Source organism: Bacillus rossius, chromosome 15 (assembly GCF_032445375.1).
Source record: "Bacillus rossius redtenbacheri isolate Brsri chromosome 15, Brsri_v3, whole genome shotgun sequence".
In the NCBI taxonomy this organism is placed as follows: Eukaryota; Metazoa; Arthropoda; class Insecta; order Phasmatodea; family Bacillidae; genus Bacillus; species Bacillus rossius.
This window is the reverse complement of record NC_086342.1, coordinates 12,155,638-12,176,436: the sequence shown is the minus strand read 5'-3', so window position 1 is coordinate 12,176,436 and position 20,799 is coordinate 12,155,638. Positions and strand designations below refer to the sequence as shown.

General features: G+C 34.8%; 1 protein-coding gene across 2 annotated transcripts in view; it reads right to left on the bottom strand.

Moving 5' to 3' along the window:
• Positions 1-20,799, bottom strand: part of LOC134539194 (esterase E4-like) — a 333,286-nt gene that overhangs the window by 30,035 nt on the left and 282,452 nt on the right. Inside the window, exon 1 of one of the 2 annotated variants that reach the window (XM_063380967.1) lies at positions 17,456-17,532. The exons of the other annotated variant lie outside the window; for it this stretch is intronic. The gene's annotated coding sequence lies outside the window, so the exon portion shown is untranslated. Of the gene's footprint in view, positions 1-17,455; positions 17,533-20,799 lie in introns of those variants that run through there. 2 annotated transcript variants of the gene reach the window in all.

Genomic DNA, 20,799 nt, shown 5'->3' with positions numbered 1-20,799 from the left:
ATAAGATTTAAAAGCACATATATAGTTTTTATTTGTATGTAGTGTTTTTTTTGTTTGTAGGCTGTTTTAATCCTGTGAAAATTTTGTTTCATGTTAAAAATTCACTCTCCTCATATTTTTCATAACGTGACTAAAGAAGTATAACCTAAAAAAAAAACACGTGACATTAAAACATCTCAAGATGTCCGAGTAGTGTCTGTTTACGAAAAAAAATAATTAAGGATATGGGAGGATAAGTAGTTCTGTTTCCAGATAATATTCTGAACTGTTTGTTTAGAAGAAAAAATGGTTAAAATGATTTTTATAAGAATACTGTTTAGGTATGAAAATCCCGGTACATATTTTTGAAAACATTCTTAGGGCTTGAATTTCTGCTTTATCTTCATTTTTACACCATATAATGTTATGGCTACCGCTCAAATCTCAGTGATTTTAAGTGCTTTAAAGGTGTCCATCTAGTATGGTGTGTATTTGTGTAAATGAGGCTGGATGATAAGTGCGATACTCGTTGGTGCTTCTAGGGCGGTATCGCCCCTAAGTGCAAGGCTCTGAACTGGCGCGCAGTCCTTTTGTCGTGTTAAAAAATGCACAAAAAGCATAACACTTCCATCCAGGACTACGATGCATTATTAAATTTCTAAATAAGGTTACAATTGAAAAGTTTGATATGGCTCACACAAAAAAATAAACTTTGATAGTGTGATATGATTTAAAACATATTTTGAGGTTATGCGTCCAAATATATTTGATGGAGAAAATTGGAAGCCATTTCCTATCCAATGTTACCCTTCCAACTCTATCGTCAAATATATTTGAAACAAAAAAATTTGACAGAGTGACCAGAGTCATAATCGACACGCCTGATTAAATGTAAATACTTTCCTAATATCAACATTGGCCACGACTTCTTGCACAAGCTACGGTGGTTGAAGTGGTAGGGTGACTCACCTCCTACCAAAGGCATTTGATGTTCAATTCCCGGCGGGGTTGCACTCGGACTTCTCGAAAGTGGAAAACGTGGCGGAAGTTTCTAGTAAGTATTTTGGTATCGTTCTAATGAACGCAATATCGACGATAAGTTATGCCTATCCATTCATTCAAGTACCTATTCTATGCACTGCAATTCTTTCTGTAGATGTAAAATTACATATTATTTTAAACTTGCAAATTTTCAAGAAAACTACTGTATCACTACAAAACAGTGTTAGTAGTAATAGTGGGTTGGTATTCTTACCCGATCATTTATGCATTGTGTTGTCCCAGTACTTCCCGTAGTTAAAGTTATTTGTAAACCTTAATAATTTTCGCAGGCTTTCACAGCCATTGTCTGAAGTAGCTTGGCTTCTGGGTTGTAGCCGTGACCTTGGTGATAAATTCACCGGCGTTTCGGTCAAAATTGCAGTCGCCATCATCAGGGAGCAGTTACCTACTTTAGGTAACTGCTCCTTGATGACGGCGACTGCAATGTCAACCGAAACGTCGGGGGATTTATTTGTAAACCGTTATCTGGAAAGCTTTTCAGTATTAACTGCGCACAATTATAAACATAATAAAATAAAGTCAAATTATTTATTATTCGATCATCTCTTCCATTATTAAATATTTTTGCTCGAATAAAAAATAAATTATAATACACAGTTACTCGCCAATTTTTGTAATAAATACTCAGCATTGTCTCGATAAACGTATTTCATATATGCAAAAATAACCATAGTCATGTGTTGAACAAAGTTATAGAAAAACATTTTTGGTGTGTCGCATCACATTTCCAAGGTTTGCATTCACACATTGTTGAAGGAAACGGTAAATTTGAAGCAAATGTTGGCAATTCCTCAACGTGATAACGTAAGTGTTTTACTTTGCTGTAATTATTAGCGGTGATGTAAAAATTATTATAATAATCCCATTAAATGTAATTATACTCAAATAATGGCAATTACTTAATGATTTTTAAACATAAAATCACCTAAAAACGAAAATGAAATAATTCATGCTGGTTAAGTTACAAATAGTTTGATCTTTCCCGAATAAAATTCAACTTTAACTCAGTGGCTGGTTAAATATGTAGGTTATTACTCAATTATCACGTTTACATGCTAATAAAAATTGTTAATCACGGTAGGTTAAGCACTTAGCAAAAAAAGTTTTTTTTTTAAATATATTTTATGCACGTAAGTGTTTTGGCGTATAACGATAGCCACAAACGTTAATACGGTTATCGTGTTTCAGAAAACCAACATGACGTTTACTAATGAAGAAAATGTGTTTACGAACAAAACGCCATGTAAACATTCCTATACCATCTTGAAAAAACTGCGTATTGAAAAGTTTTCTGTAAGAAACTAATTCACACTCGAATTTGTTTTGTACCGTGAGCTTAAGACTTGCTACAAACATTACCTCAGGTGAAAAGTTAACCCAAACCTTATTTAGTGAATTTACAGTGGGTAGTGTTTGTAACCACTCCAGGCTTTTGCTTACTGAAGTCGTAAAGTACTGTTCCGCACGAGTTATTTTTGTTCTCTTTGCAGTGCTGTGTTCCGGAACAAAAAAAAACCAAGTAATTTTTTTTTTTCGTGGCAGAAATTTAATTTCCTTTTCCTTGGTCAGTCCTTTTGTTTGATAGACTTTTCTTTTTTGTGACACGAAAGAAACATGTTTGTTTAAAACACATTTCCTGGCAAATCTCTCTCTACTGTTGTTTTCGGTGCTCGTATTTTCTGAGATAGTTTGCTTTTGTAAATGAAAAGAAAGCAGGCGTACTAAAATATATATTACCAGTTTAGAAATGTAGAAAAATGTAGCCACTTGTATCTCAAAACCCACTTTGTGAAGAAACTATTTTTGATGAAACAGAAAAATTACTTTGTGCTCTCAAACTACGAAATTATGTTATGAAGAGCGGTAACTAAATTATAAAAAAAAATTGTTCCATTTTATTTAAATCCACACGTAAAAAAATTTAAGTTCTTGAGGAATTATAAACATTAGATTAAAAAATAGTTACATTTAACGTCACCCAACCCTAATACAAGAAATATGTAACACAAAATTAGTATGTAAATGTATTTCCAGCGCCAGGCTTCAGGCTGAGGTGCCTGGTGCCAACCGCCATCTTGGATTGTGACTCAGTGGCCATATTGAATTACCTTGACCTTTGACCTTCAAAAATTACCAGTTCTTTGGGGAAAAAAACGCCAAAAAATCAGGATTTCGAAAACCTCAAAATACTTTTTGCCTTAGAAAGAACACATATTCCTAAAACCGGCTTAAGCATCCATGTATAAAGCCTACGATAAGCCGTTTCTAGGAATTAGGATGCCACGACCGCCATCTTCGATTATGACGTCACCGTTGCAACAACGATATCAGTTTATATAAACAGATGAAGGAAAGCTACAAATATTAAAGTACACCCCATTAGTAAAACAAAATTTCGTTTTTTCAGCATAAAGATTTACCAAGTAGGTTAATATTTTTGAAGTTTAGTTCCGTAATGTTTTCTTTCTGTCGGACAGCATGACACGACCAAATTACAAATATAATATACTTCGTGCGGACCATCGGGGTGACGTCACGATGTTATTGTGTTTCATTGGCTGCTGAGCGTGTTAGGTCTATCGTGGCATTGAGACTCCAGCTTTATTTCGACATACACTCATTCTTTGAGTTCCTCTTCACCTTTGTGACCTGACCACTCTTAGGAAATAATATTAAAACTTTTCAGAAACTATGATATTAATATTATAATTAAGTTAATCTTTAATCAAATAATAGTACTAATGGCAGCTATATTAAAACATGAAAAAATAATAATCAAATTTTGTATCGCAGCAGTAAACGATGGTGTCAACCATGACCCACACATACAAAGTCTGTATAAACTGTATAAAACAGTGGAATAAGTGTGGGAAATAAACTGCCATCTTGGATTATTTAGCAATATTTACTATTTTGAATTCTATCTATCTTGACAATGATAAAAACAAGGCATAAATAATATATATCCAAGTGTTTTGTCTGATATTTTCACGTGAGCTGCTGCAGTATGTACAGTAAGTATTCGTCCTCAATAAGTAACAAAATAAATACTGTTTATTTCTTCAAACATAAAAAAATAATAAATGTGTACAACAAGCTGCACACAATTAAATCATTATTTTTTGTAGTAACAAAGTAAAAAAAAAGGATTAGTTTCAGATTTAAAAAAAATGGAAGTTTAGAATGGATAATTTTATGCAACACTACGTCACCATAAAATGAGCGCATTTTTAAACCAGCAAAATAATTATGATTATACCGTAATACATGTTACAGTTGTAGTCTGTGGCCCCTTTACTCTGTCCAAATATTTTTTCTCGTCAGTCATAACCTATGAGCAAAATTGGACTCTTAACAGGGTACAAAATCTAGGAGAAGTATTTGGTTTAATTCAGAAAACGGAACAAAATAGTTCGTCAAAATCAAGGTTGCTAGAAAAGTACCCGGAGATACAATGTCCGCATAGTTACAAGTACTATATAAATAATATGAACTGCTACAATGTTTTAAGGCGTCTTTATAAATGACTACCGAGCAACGAACAATTCTAATTTATCCTAAAAAAAACATCTCTAAAAGTACTTAAAAACACACGACAGAAATACTTAAACCAGGCGAAAGGTAAAATACGTAAAGTAACTAAACACTTTACCCTTGCAAAAATAAAACTAATTAACATATGTATGCCCTGAACTCGAAACGAATAACTGAGAACCAAACAACAGTATAAAATAGAAATTAAGAAGTTGAAAGTGTATGCATAACTAATAAAACTTTATAAATTACGCATAGTATTTTATTGGGGGAGTTTTAGTGTACCTGAAAGGTTACACTAAAATTGAAAGTTTACGTCAGTTCAAATAATTATGAAAAGATGGATTCATCTAAAAGTTATGCGGAACGTAGAAATTACCTTATAATGATGTAGCCCGGATGAATATAACATTTTAGACAATTAATTCTCCACTTCCACCATGATTAACTAGCTAAATAACAATACGCCCCCAATATTCGCACGGTGGCGCATTTGTTAGCACGCGGAACTTCCACTAACCAAGACGCGGGTTCAAACCCAATCGCGAATATGGTGAAATTTGGAAAAGAAAATTTTATTTGTAATTGACATAATAAATCATTTTAAGTCCAAATCAATCAATGATCAGCACACGACCCACACGTGTACAAGAACATGATAATAAAAAGCTGTAAAACACCCACCACCCACAAACACACTTTTTCACCAACCCACAAAAGCTATATTTCAAAAGTTTCGTTATAAATAACCAAAATTCACTAAATGGTCACAAAAAAAATTAAAACAGTGACTATCAACTTATAATAGCGAGAATATTATGATTAATTTTATTCAGGAAGATGTCAAACTAATATATTTCTACAAAGATGAAGTTGAATAAAAAGTCCAGCCCAAGAAGGGTTTTTTATTGGGGGGGGGGGGGGGGGGGGGGGGAATTAATTGTTCACGAAACGATTTTACAAAACAAACTTTAAGGGTAAATTACTTTACTAAACCCTTAGTTAAAACACGTTTTCGTAGCATAGTCCAGAGATAAATTATATGTATAACTGTATGACGTTCATAAAACTCCGAATCCGTTTGACCAAATGCCATCATAGTTGGCACACAGCACATCGACATTTTAATCGTTCAACCAAACTCCATGGGTAAACAGAAAATCATAGGTCATAGCATATTTTGGGTGCCATAACTGATCTTTAGTAGATTTTTGAAGAAATGTATTTTATTTAAAAAAAAACCGTGGGGTGCATGGTGTCAAAAGTTATAATTATTTTACGACAGATATGAGTAGAAGGATTATCATTTTGATAATATCTTAAAAAGCACCCCACGCTTTTTTTAAATAAAATATTTTTTTTATTTTACACTATTTTTAAATTTAATTTATTAAAATTTATTTTCTATTTTTTACTTGGATTTTCTATAAAAGTGTGTTTTTTAGTTTTTTTAAACTCTTATTTATTTTTTACTTTTTAGTTTTGTTTATTTATAAAAGCGTGTTTAAAAAATTTTAAACTGTTATTTGTTCTAATCTACTATTAATCCCGTGATAACTATAAGTAACTGTAATTATTTTACAAATTATTAATGTTACAGCTGTATGATAGTCAAATCTCGATTTTATAAGCCATTCAAAATTTTTAACGTTATCAATATATATAGTGAGACTTAATGGTATAAGGTTATTGACGAACAAGCGATATCGACCAGTCTTACATACTGTACGAAATTAATGCTGTGAAGCAGGAAAGGATGGGAATTACGGATTAATTATTACGTGAAGCGTTCCACATTTACGTAGAAGGAATTTTGGGAAGGATAAGGATTGAGAAAGGATGAGGAAAGGACCTGCTAAATGAGAGTGTATACAATATGTGAGAAAAATTCGGATAGACCGGGCTGGGATTCGAACCCAGAGCCTTCCGATGACATGTCGGCTGCTCTACCAATGGGCGTTCGATGTACGATAAATATGATACAAAGCGCCCCACGCTTTTTTCACAATAATACTAGTATTTTTCATTCATTATTGTTTTAAGCTTATTTTAAAAATTATTTCCTCAATTTCTTTCAGGTAAAAATCCTTAAACTGTAAGTTTTGCTCTAAATCCAAATATGTTTTTGATATATCATCTGTCAAACTTATCCATATTTTCCGTGTTTGATGTCTTTTATTTAATGAGTTACTGACCTTGGCATAGTTTGGAGTATTTGTAACTGTTTGGTGTAGATTTGCAGGTTGGTGTTCGAGTGGAATTTCAAAAATCTGCCCATCAGGTGTAGTTATTGAGGTTATGCATATGGTGTTGATTTCCCATCTGCTGTTGGTTTCACAGCAAAATCAAACTTAAATTTGTCCATGTTTCGTGAAATATTTGCATAAAATGTTGTTTTATAATAATGTTTCACTCTTGGTTAATTGGTAAAATGAAACAAAGACGTAATTGTGTTTCTCTATTTAACGAAAGAAACAACATTTAAAGCCCTTATTTCAGGTTTTTTCTTCATATTTTTACAAATATAGATAATATTCTATTCAAGAAATTATATTGTTCACAATAATAATAACCCACTCTCACTTCATTTAATTAAATGTCACAATATTTAGTAGGCTTTGTTTATATCGCGCCAAAGACTAACTGAAAGAAAAGAGTTCGCACATGAGCGAAATTGTTTTCTTTACAAATACGTCTTTGCTTAATTTTACCAATTATATAATTTGACAAAAATCTTATTTTGCAAATTGATTAATGGAATAATCTTATCAAATTAGTGTATTGTCATCGGTCCTCGATAAATCTACAAAGTTTGAATGAAATCTTGCCGTTTAAAGTGGGTCAAAATCGCACCCAAAGGAGTCGGTTACAAACATACAGGTGAAGTTAATATAAAGGGTGTAAAAAGAAGGTAACATTGCAGTTTTATAATATAGTTATATTATGTTTAATATGTAACCAGAAATGTATAAAATAATTTTATTACGTTAGGTTTTTGTGAGAAAATAAAAATAGTTAATTATTGTATGCAAATAAAAAATATTACTATAGAGCTTGTTTTTGATTTAATTAGTGTCGTCTTCGTTATTCCTATGTTCATATTTCGGGTTTTTTGAAATATACATTATTTCTTATTTTTTTAATTTTAGTCTGGTTTATAATGAACCTGATTTACTTTACCTAGCACACGCAAACACCTTATTTTGAATGTGGCTTTATAGAAAACCCTCGTAGCCAGGTAGACTGCGATAAAAAAACAAAATGTTAACGGCCTTGTGAAAAACAATTACTGTCGCTTGAAACTGTTTAGTTGGTAACGTTCTTGAGCACATTTGAAGAGCTGTATTTTGTTGTCGACATCATGTGTGTTATCCTTGATCGCATATAATTAATCAAATATACCGACAAAGGCCTGGTATAGATGATGTGGTCGCCATAGGCCTGTACGAATTACTCACACCTGTTTATTGGGTAACACTCAACGGCATTACTCATGCCGATTTTTGTTTTAGGTGTGCGCACGTGAGCCTCTGTCCTAGAATGTACCAATGTAATTGTACAATTTTCCAACTGCCTAAAACTATTTATCACGTAAAAAAAAATGGTCAAGCGCATGGCCTGGATTCGATACCCCTACTGTTCTATTTTTCTAAATTTTACAATTTTCACAATACTTCATTTTATACCACAAAATTTAACAGTTACACTCTACAGAATTATTAAAACCAATTAACCAATTCCTGTTTAAATAAACTAGTTTACAGTAAACTTTACTGTAATTAAATACACAAAAACATTGGTTAAGCTACGCGACACTTTATTTATAGCATTTATTTTCCGCGTAACAATTTATACGAAACGTGCTAAAATGCGTCTGAAACAAAAATCAAATAAATAATTTAGCAAAACTCCGCAGCCCCGGAGAAACCTACCAGGATGGCTTCCGTATGGGGAGCACATAAAGAAATGCGCTCCCCATGAGGAAGCCATTTTAGCAGATTTTTTTTTCCCACCCACCGACTCTTTGGTAGCCTGTCTAGTTGCAAGGGATTACCAGAAAAATGCCACCATTTCATCTGGGCAATCCGCCTTGAAGCAGCCGGGGCGCGAACCCGGGTCCTTCAAGTCACAAGGCAGGCGCCTTACCCCAGAACCAGAAGGTAAGGCGACGATCTGCAGTCTTCTTAACACTGACAAGTTGCCATTCGCACTCGATTACCGCAGTGTAGTTTATAATTTACACACCCTAGCTTCTGGCAGTTCTAGAAAGCTACAATTTAAATAAGACTTGGACGAGCGCACAGACTGGCTATCTGACAGCTGATGTTCGATACTCACTGGTGCTGTTTTTTTTTACATTTTTATTATTCCTCAAAATATTAAACCTTTAATCACATAATTCAAGTGTTTAAACACTTAAATTACATAATTGTGTGAAGTTTTAAATGAAATCACAAACTACGCACTACATTAATTACAATTTCAACTGTGTCTTGAAAACAATTTCTGTTTGGATATATTTTTTACGAATTTATAGAAAATTTCTATTCTGAATATATTAATTTTAAATATATATTTATCTTTTTAAATATATTTAAAATCTGTAACTAATAGCTTAACACGTTTATACATACTATGGGGAATCTTCATTTTATGCAGTTTCTTTTGCACATACACCATTGCAGTTTTGCACAGTTTGAAAGGAAAAATTCCGAATATCAAAAAATAATAAAATAATTTTTTAACTTTCGGAATTTTCCCAATGACAAACAGTGCAAAACTACATTAGCGTGTATCCAAAAACCTGCATTAATAATTAATAGTTTAATATTGTGAAAAATAATAACATAAAATTTAAAAAAAAACACTACCAGTGGGTATTGAACCACCACTGCGACACGCCTATGACTTGACAAGTTTCTAAAACATATTCATCAAACATTACTTCAACGTATTTGAAAACAAAAAAACGTTAGTCACTGATACGCACGCACGCACCCAAAAGTATAAAAAATTAGTAATTTGGGATAAAATATAAAAATTGAGACTGAATTAGGAATAATATCATATTTTATACGAAGCTCAGTTTAACACAATGTTAATGTTGGGTGTAACTACCACTAGCGCCGTTAGTTCGCAGGCCGCCGCGAGCTTCGCTAAGCCGACGAGACACGCCAAGGCAAAGGCTGGGAAGATACCAGACCTGTCTGTATGATGGTTGACAGCTGAGGTGTCGTTATTGCAAGTGCAGTTACACCAACCACTCCCTTTAAAAATCTTCAGAGACGGTACTCCAAATAAGCGACCTTAATTTCGAACTCGTAAATAAAACATTCGACATCAGAAACTATTTTAAGCCCCGAATCACTTCTCTATGCAAGTCCACGCCGAAAATCTATCGGAATGAAACTTTGAGGTGGCCTGAGAGAGAGAGAGAGAGAGAGAGAGAGAGTGTGTGTGTGTGTGTGTTGGTAACCCTGCGAGCGAACGGTTGATCGCAGCGTTGTGAATATAAGGTGCCACACAACACAACGGTATTAGGAAACGCCTCGTATCGCAGCTTCCAGCGTTTGCAAAACACGTGAATACTCTTGTTAGAAATATTACCTTAGTTTTAAGATGACGCCAATCTCAAACCATCCTTGGATCTTCGTAAATTTACGGTTGTCTTCGTTAGTTAACGGGTATTGATTTCACTTACCCGGAGCACGAATCAACGAGAGTAATCTCGGTTTATCACAAGAGCATTCAAAAACTGGCTAAGACAACGGCAATAACATCTTTATTCCTTACACTTGCCTGTTTACCCTGTTCATAGTGGAGTACGGAAATTGGGGAGTTGGGATACGGCGTAGCATTTACGGAGTTTAAGTTATCCGAAATTACAAAGAACATCGTTGAAAAAATACCATACATGTACTGTATTTTCTAACAGTATGATAATAAGAATATTCCCTAAAATAGTTTGAAAACACGGCGTTCGAGGATACGCGAACGAGACCGCATGAATGAAAGAAGGTCGTTCCCGGGACTCGAACCCAGAGCTCAGGGCATTGAGAGCATGCGTGTATCCAAATGCGCTATTTATGTTACACTGAATTTTTTTTTTTAACTGAAAAGATATAGTCATGAAAAATTGTACATGTGTTCACATTAGTACAAGATTCGAATTCTTTCCCGAGAAAGTTTTTTTTTTTTTTGCTTTGCGTTGTCCCAGTACCTCTAATAGTTAAAGTTATTTGTAAATCGTAACCTGAATAACTTTCCAGTATTAACTGCGCATATTAATGAGCACGGTAAAACAAAATAAAACCAAATTGTCTACCTTATGATTATCTTTTCCATGGTAAAAAAAATATGTTTGAATGAAACATCAATTACAATATATATAATTATGTGCCAATTTTCGTAAGAAATACTCAGTATTATCTCGAAAAACGTATTTCATAAATGCCAAAATAACCATACCCATGTGTTGTACAAATTTTAAATAATTTACCGAAACTATATCTTGGCAACTGGTTTCCAAATTCAACATGACGGACAATGTAAATTAAATTGTTGGGATGAGACTTCTTTTTTGTTGGGAAATTCCCTTCTCTTTCGGGGAATCCAACGCGGCATATTTAGCCAAATGCCAGCAGTTCATATCTAGTACACGAGTGTTTAAATTAGTAGACTGCATTCCTCATCATTGAGTAGGTACTCGTTAGCAGGGCTCCCATTAATCTCACGCGCGTTGAAGAGGTGTGTATGTGCCATCCAAATTAACGAAATGATCACGAACTACGAGTGCCATTAGTCGTGAACAGCACTTTGAAGTATCTAACTCGCCATACTTGCTCGCGAGTGCCTCAGTGCAAACGCTCTGTCAGACTTCAGCTTCCAACACCTTCAAATACTGTATGTTGTTTCAAATAAAGTTGGGTGGTTATGACGTCAACCGAAAACGTCACTGGCACAGCCATGTTTGTTTGTCAAGTTGGATGACTTGAGATTCACATCAAATATTTTGCATATAGGACAGGTTCTAAAATGTGTTGGATGTTGGGTTGCAATCAGCCAATCAAAATCACGCCTAGCGATAATGAAAATGGCATCGGTTTACGTTACAAGGAATATATTAAAAAAGAGTTTAACACATGGACGACTAAAGAGGTTATAAAAGTGAAATATCTATACTAATGATAAAACGAATTTCTTATGTGAAATAATTTTATGTGTAAAAAGTAAATTATGTTTATAAACCTTTAAAAAAACTTAACACGTAAAATTTTATTATGTAACAAATATTGTTAAATCAATATATGTTTGAAAAATTTATAAATGCACAAATAGCATAACAAAAATTACACCCGGAAAATGAGACTACAATATAAACGTTTGAAATACTTCAGGAAAGAAACCCTCAGCGTGAAATGATTTTAAAACATGCCTGAGGTTGTCCATCCAAATATATTTGATGGAGAAAATTGGAAACCATTTTTCATTCAATATTACCCTTCCAACTTTGTTGTCAAATACACTGAGGCAGTGCGTTAAGGGTGAGAAACAAGAACCGAAAGCCTCATATATTTCCTCAAGTTTTTAAGCTATAACATATCTTTAGTGTTTGAGACTGAACATTTTTCTTCGTTAAGGGCATCCATCTGGTCGGGGTTTATGTGTGTCAGTGAGGCGGGATGATAAGCGCGACGCTCGCTGGAATTTCTAGCCTCTAAACGGGTTTGTAATCTTCTCGTCGTCACAGGAAAACTGTGACCGTAGCTGTTTATTTTCCCATGCACATAGGAGATTAGTCATTTTATGAGCATGGCGGTGTCGCCATTAACTCTTACCATAATGCGTCAAGATGTTCCATTCATTATTTCAAATGATAACAATTTCTTCAAGCAGATGGGCTCATGAAAGAGGCCTTCTAGCTGAGTGTGCTTTCATTTTACAAACGCAATATAAACTTATAATTTTTAACATGAAAACTGTTGTGTATAACACATTTTTATACAAAACACAATAATCAAATTATTATATATATATTTTTGTTAATGGCTTTGTTTTGTTACTAATTTATTGTTAACTACCCTTGAGTTTTCCAGGTATTAAAGGACATTTTGCTGTTTCATGAATTTTCGCATATTTTCCCTGCATGCGGGAACTACATGTACCTAGTGTATACATGAAGGTGTTAACAGAATTGTTGCGTGTATTTTCGAGTCCCAAGGGATGACTGCGGCTGGCTTACGGATTCAGATGGCCCATACTGCACCATCCAAACAACCCTCCCCCCCCCCCTTCAACCCGCCAAAATCCTGCTAACCCGAAGCTACATAAAATAGGCTTAAGGGTTTATGTCCCGTTCCAGGTCATTATTTTATATTTACGTCCCACGCGGGTTAAACTTACCGAAATTTCGAGCGGCTGAACTTTCGCAAAATGAAGAAAGTAGGTACACATAGCATACTTTTGAACAATTAGCTGCCAAAAATTCATTTTTAACGTTTTAGTGCAGTTTCGATAAGGAGAATGAAAATTATTATAAAACTGGAATATTTGAAGTTAAAAAAAAAGAATTTACTGGCATGGCTTAGTATCTTTCAAAAAACTTGTTTAGCCTTTTTTTATTTTATTTATTATCTTCCTGTTTTATACACTCACAAGGTGAAATAGGAGTTGTCAATTGATTACAATATTATAAATGATAAAAATCATAACAAACAATATAATAAACATCACACAAAGTATAAAGTGGACATATTATGTAAAAGCTAATAAAAATATAAAACAAAATTACACAATAAAATAATAAAATTGACAAGACAAATAATAAGTATCTATACATTAATCACAATTATGAGAAGATATTAGGTATTCATCCACACTGTAATAAGCTTTCTTAATAAGAAATTGTTTTAAACTTTCTTTGAAAGCTGGAAATTTATTTATTTTAAAAGATAATTGAAGATCTTTAGGAAGTTTGTTTATTAATTTTGCTGCTGAAAATTAAGGATTCTTTTCATATAATGTTGTTCGATGAGATATATATTTTAAATCAGCCTTTTTTCGAGTGTTATATAAGTGGATATCATTATTATGGGGAAAATTATTGTTTGATATATATATAAACTTGGCACAGTAAGAACTTTTAGGTATTCAAAATGGGGTTTACATGTAATTGAAGATTTAATGTTTTGAATTATCCGTATAATTCTTTTTTGCAAAATGAATACATTTTTCCAATAGCTAGATGCCCCTCAAAATATAACCCCATAGCTGATAATAGAATTAACATTAGCAAAATACATTGTTCTTACTGTATCATGAGTACATGTTTTCCTAAGAGCATTAAAAGCATAACATAATGAGCTTAGTCTGCTACATAAATTTGTGATATGTGTGTCGCGTGTTTGTTCACGTTGTCTGCAAAGGAACACACAGCCCATAAGTTGGAATTCGGCTTAGTATTTACGAAGATTCAGTAATCTGATATTACAAAAAAAACTTTTCGTTTCTATCGTGTTAATCACTCGCTGTAAAATCCGTAATTTCTAACAGTTTAAGCATCGCATAGCTCCAAGATCAAGTTACAAAACACAGCTTATTGTACGGAAATCTTTATGCGAAAAATGCACGGCCTTCGTGATACGGCAAATGAGACGTTATCACACGAACGGAGGCGGATTATCTCAAGAATGTTGAGCTCTCTTCCATTTGCGTTGCTCCGTACGACCAACAGAAGCCGAGTACTTGGCTGCGGTGGTAGGGCATGTTTGTTTACGTTCTAAAAACGTAAAAAAAAAAAAAAAAAAAAAACTGTTCCAAGTACAAGAATATCTCGTGTTCTATTATAACTTTGTCATTTATTGTTTTAAATCCTCAAAGTATTATTTTTTTTTTTTAGTTAGTTTTATATTTCGTTACCTTACAATGAAATTTCATTGGTTGACATTCGTTACGCTTCCGTGCATTGTGGAAGTAAGCAGAGGCGTACAGTGAAAGTGTTTTGGGAGATCCCGTCTCTGTTTAACGTGATCCAGTCTCAAGTTTACAGTGCCGTCGTGGAACGGTCCCCGGTTCTATCGGCAGTAAGAATGACGTCACGACGCGCGGGAATTGATGGAAGGGGGGGGGGGGGGTTGTTAGAAATGCCGGTCAGCAGCTTTGACAAGCCCGTTCGCGGGCAGGAAATGAAGTCCGGGGCCTCCGCGGCGAGGCATCACACGGCCGCTCGTCGCTGCGAGCGGGTGCGAGCGCCAGGACCGGAGAGCGGAGAGGGAGACAACTAACACCGGTGCGCGAGGGGAAACTGCCCTTGTCTTTTCGTCCTGTCCTTCACCACATCTACCCACCCTTTCCCTTTCCGTGATGGCTCGGCGCGTTCGCAGCGTTTGGTCTGCTTCACGTTACATGTATTAAAGGAAAAAAAAAATACTTTTTATGCATCCGCTAATTAATATTATAATAGTCAACATTTGTTATGATCATTGGACCTTAATTTTTTTTATCCCGAATTTAAATTTTATGGTCAATGTCAAGGAATGACCTCGGTGGTTTAGGGCGGCTTTCTGTTAGGAGCCTTAGGACATTTCGTTCTTTTAAAGGCAAAAAATATCTCTTTAGGATTTCGATTTTCAAATTTTTTATTTTTTTTGGGGACTAAAACGGGACATTTTCCGTCAAAAGGGAATTTTTTTTTTTAGGAATTTTGAGGAAACTTGACACTAAGATGGACGTCGTGATGATCGGTCACTGAACCCATTCTCAAATCTCACACCGTCACGAAGGATTTTAAAATACATATTATATCACTAAGAATATGTATAGGCTATTTTTTTTAACTTAAAACGATAGAAATTAGTCTGAAAAAAAACGTTCTAGAAATAAACTTAAACTTATTGAACTGATTCAACATTTAAAAGTAAATATATATAACTACATTTTTTTTTATTCAACAAGACGTCGAATGTATTTAGGCTAACAATAGGTAGTCTCTGTATGGTGTCAAGAGCGTTGTGATTTCAGTGCTAACTAAGAATTTTCTTAATAGCATTTGCGTATTTCATATGTTCTCAACATATTTTTTATAACCATAAATTACAAAATAAAATATTAAAGGATAGTTTTACTACTAAGAAGTTTAGTTTGGCACTCCAATCCGTTTCTAATGTTTACGAAAATGACTACATACGGATTTATGCAGCTACATGTGGGTCCGCCATCTTTGTGACATACTTTCGTTCTGTTTTCACGAAGTTTCTTTAAACCAAATACCGTATACCGAGAGCTATGAATTTTACACATCAAAATTTGTCAGTGTAGTGGATTATTTATGTGTTTGCAGGGTGACGTAAGGTCTGGAGGCCCATTAGACCAAAGCTGTGAGGTGAGCTGGACGACCAGTGATTAAAATTGAAGCAAACTCAAGCGTAGACTGCGCAATCGCAATGACAGTTATTTTCCGGGTCGTTACCACAACGCCGAACGTACAATAACGCCGAATACCATAACGCCAAATGCCAAATTGACCGCAACGCCGACAGCTAGAAAACTGCTGTGTACCACAACGCCGAAATACAGTAACGCCGAAAAATGTACCACAACCTAGCATAACCTAACCTAACCTTTGTGGCAGTCCTGCAATGACATTTTTCCGCGTTAATGTATTTCGGCGTTGTGGTACACAGCAGTTTTCTAGCTGTCGGCGTTGTAGTCAATTTGGCATTCGGCGTTATTGTACGTTCGGCGTTGTGGTGCGTCCCCTCATTTTCCAGGCCAACATCTACTGTGCCTGCAACCACGTGACGTGTTCGCCAAAGAACGTGAACCTTTAAAGTAAGGCCTTTTAACATCCGAGTCAGTGGTTTGAATTAAATCAAGCACCTGAAAATTTAACTGACTGGTTGTTGTCGCACAGTTAATTAAGATTCGGTGTTACTCACTGGGAGTAATATATGCTTCAGACAAAAAGACTTAACGGCATCATCCTTGAAAATATCACCTATCTATCAGTGAAATTAAGTCTTTTTAGCAAAACGTAAATATTTACAGATTCAAGTGAAACAAAATTCTATAATTTCAATCAGTTTGGACTGACGTACCGAATTTCCGTAATTTCAAAAATTTTAATGCATCACTAGCTAGGCGAGCCCCATTCGCATATAATTTAAATTTTGGATGTTTCCGTACCGATAATAGTATAGTTAAATCAATAAAAAAATTTCATTAGGCTTTGGGAACTTTGGTTTGTGCCATCCGCCAAAGATTGCTTCATCGAGGTTACACATTTCCGTTTCATGACTCTTCCGTCGCAATCACGAATTGAACTTCTACAAAATGCCGTACACCGAGAGATAAGATGTCACACATTGAGCACGAATAAATATAAATAAACGGGAACACAAGGGTTTATATCCCCATGCTACAGGAGGGTGGTATATAGGGTCATTCACAACGATTCACCGCCACTCACCGGGTTTATATCTTGCATCACTTTGGAGCATAATATTTCATTGTAGGTTTGGGTGCTATTCCCACTATTGGGCGGAGAAATACCTTGCAGTGAACAGACTATTGCGCATGGGTATTTACTTGGTATTGCTTGCCAAAGGACTGCAAAAAGCACGTAACACGCAAGCCGCTGCTCCAATCAAAGACAGCCTAGAATAACGTCCAGCAAAGTGTGTGGAGACTCATTACACAAAATACATTCCTGAATTTGTTATTTCTATAAGGTTAGTAATTATTCCGTAAATATTAGGGATAAGTCCCACATTGATTCAACATATTTAGCTTCGAGTTATTCAAGGAATACGCATTGTGAGTGGAGGTTTGTAAATACAAGGTGAGTCGTGATGAAGATGACTGTAGTTATGTTATCGCTCACCAGTCTACGCAGTAGATGTTCTGAAGCACCTCCTTCACCCGGCCGCACGCACGTGTTACTTCGCACACTTGCGACCCGCGTCTGTCGATACGCGCGCGCTTCACATTGGTGCGTTTTTACGAGTCACCGTAACTCACTTGTACCAGTTTAATAGTAACATGTTTCCACTCCACCTTCGTCATGTTGAGGTAGCTTGCGACCCCAGGCGTAGTAGCAACCATCAGTGTACAACATGAACTCTGTCTTCCTTGGACAGCGTGGTGTATTACATGCTCTGGCTTGAAAACTTGCTTTAGATATTGGAATGCTTGTTTTGCTATTAATATTATACACTCTGTATTTTTTTTGTAAATGGAACATAAATATTAATGTAAAATTACAGATGTATGTAAATTTGGAATTTACATGAAAACCACTGTATCGCAACAAAATAGTGTTTCGCATTAATAGGATTCTTACCCGGGAATTTATGCTTTGTGTTGTTCCCGTATTTCCAATAGTTTAAGTTAATTGTAAACCGTTCCCTGCTCAATGGTAACATGATGATTTTCCGTTCTCACAGAAATACACAACGAGGCTTTTCACTTTGTCATACATATGGAATGTGGCCACATCACTGAAAATTAACCTCATGGGTAGGTTGTTGTCGTGCTAGATCTTCCCTTTACGCTAACTTAAGCACGCACCAACACTTCTGCTGTGCGGTGGGCGCCATTATAAAAAAAACCAGCCGCTTATAGCGGAAGCAACCTGCAACAAACGAATCCGAAACATTTGCGAGAAAAAAAAAACTTTCAAGTATTCTCTACTGGCTGAAAGAAGTTTCGGGTAAATCTTCCACACCGTTTATTTTTTATGATTTTTGAAAGTGTACTGACCATTTGTGCTCAGTCTTTTTTTTACTACACTCCACACTGGTTGGGCTGGAACCAGAGACTGCAAAGTCCATCAGGTGGAAGATATTGAAATTTTGACACTTTTGGTGGAACGTTTTCCTGGCAAGTGGTAATTTTTTTTATTGAAATGTTAATGTTCGATGACGGCTCTGACGTCCTATCAATGGCGGACCATGAAACTACACGTCGGCACCACGTGTCAGCATAACCATGAATACTGTCACATAGTCGGTGGGAGCGAACACAGGAAAATATGACGTTAAAGCTTGGGTTTACAATGCCACGACGAACACGACAAAATGTCGTACAGCGTTCCAGCACAACAGATTCTATAGCGTAGGGTCACAATACCACGACAACATTGACCCGACGATTTCCGATTTGGCTGTCGGCAAATCGTTCCAAACCAAGTATTTACATAAAATGCAGTACAAAACAGTATAGAAGAGAAAAATAACAAGCAAGCTCAGCCAATGTTTTTTTTTTCTTTTTATGTAGACCTTCAACCCAATTTCATACAGATTACAATGAGCCTGAAATTTATTAATTACAAGTAGTTCGCAAACTCGTCCATTCTTAAATTAAATATTCACCAATCTACATACATTGAACATAAACACGACGATATCCGTTTATATGAACAGAGGAAGGCAAGCTACACAATTTAAAAGTGTACCCCAATACGTAAAACAAAATTGTGTTTTTCAGCATAAAGATTTACCAAGTAGGTAAATATTTTTGAAGTTTAGTTCCATAAGGTTTGCTTTCTGTCGGACAGCATGACACGAACCAATTACAAATATAATCTATTTCGTGCGGGTCGTCGTGGTGACGTCACGGTGACATTGTGTTTCATTGGCTGCTGAGCGTGTTGGGTCTTTCGTGGCATTGTGACTCCAGCTTTATTTCGACATACACTCATTCTTTGAGTTACTCTTCACCTTTGTGACCTGACCACTCTTGGGAAATTATTTTTGAAATAATCTTCAAACTTACCAGAAACTATAATATTAATATTTTATATTCTAATTAAGTTAATCTTTAATCAAATAAAATTACTTGTGACAGCAATATTAAAACATGAATAAAAATAATAATAAAATTTTGTATCACAGCAGTAAACGTGTAAAGTATAATGTAAGTGTAAAGGGGGGAAATAACCTGCCATCTTGAGTTATGAAAATTGTATGCAATATTTTGAAGTAAATCCATCTTGACAGTTATTAAGACAAGGCAAAAATAAAATATATCCAAGCCGTTTTATTTTATCACCTGAGTTTCTGCAGTATATAAAAATCCCCAATAAGTAACCAAAAAAATTACGGTTTACGTTTTTTAAATGTAAATAATAATAAATGTGTACGAAAAGCTGCAAACAATGTTTATTAATTCAACATGGTGAAATCACTAATTATTGTATAAAAAAGAGGCGTCTCAGATTTAAAAGTTTTGAGGGGAAAATACTGTTAAAATGGAAGTTTATAATAAATAATTTCATGCAACACTACGTCGCCATAAAATGAGCACATTTTTAAACCGGCGAAATAATAATGATTATAACTTAATAAATTTTACATTTGTAGTCTGTCCAAATATTTTCTCTCGTCAATAATAATCTGTGAGCAAAATAACATGGTTCAACATCTAGGAGAAGTATTTGGTATAAATAACAATTAGAAAACTGAAAAAAAAAAATAGTTCGTCAAAATCAAGGTTCCTAGAAGAGAACGGGAGTACCCGGAGAAAACTCACTAGAATTTGAAAAGATCCGCATAGTAACAAGTACTATATAAATAATATGAACTGCTACAATTATTTAGGCGTCATTATAGACGGCATTCAAACAACGGACAATTCTAATTGAATCTAAAGTAGCTGTAAAAGTAATTAAAAACACATTCCCCTCGTAAAAATAAAACTAATTAATGTTTGTCCTGAACTGGAAACGAATGCGTCAGAACAACCGTAAACAATAGAAACTAAGAAGTTGAAAGTGTTTGCAATGTTACGAAAACTTTGTAAATTATGCTAATGGGTGAAATTAATTAACAGGCCCTAAAAAGTTACACTTATATTTAATATTTTACGTCAGTTAACATAATTATAAAAAAAGGGTTTCATCTAATAATCATGCGTAACATAGAAATTTACTTATAGCTTCTTTCCTTATAATGATATAGCCCGGATGAATGAATATAACCATTTAGACAAATAACATTCCGATTGCACCCATATATAAGTACATAAATAACGACAAGTGATAATTGCATTCGCACGGTGGCGCAATGGTTAGCGCATGAAACTATCACACACTACGATGCGGGTTCGATCCCGCTCGAAGGTATTATGAAGATCGGAGAAAAAAATTTATTTTTTTTAACGACAAATATCATTAAGTCCAAATCAGTCAATGATAATCACACAACCCAGAGGTGTACAAGAACATGA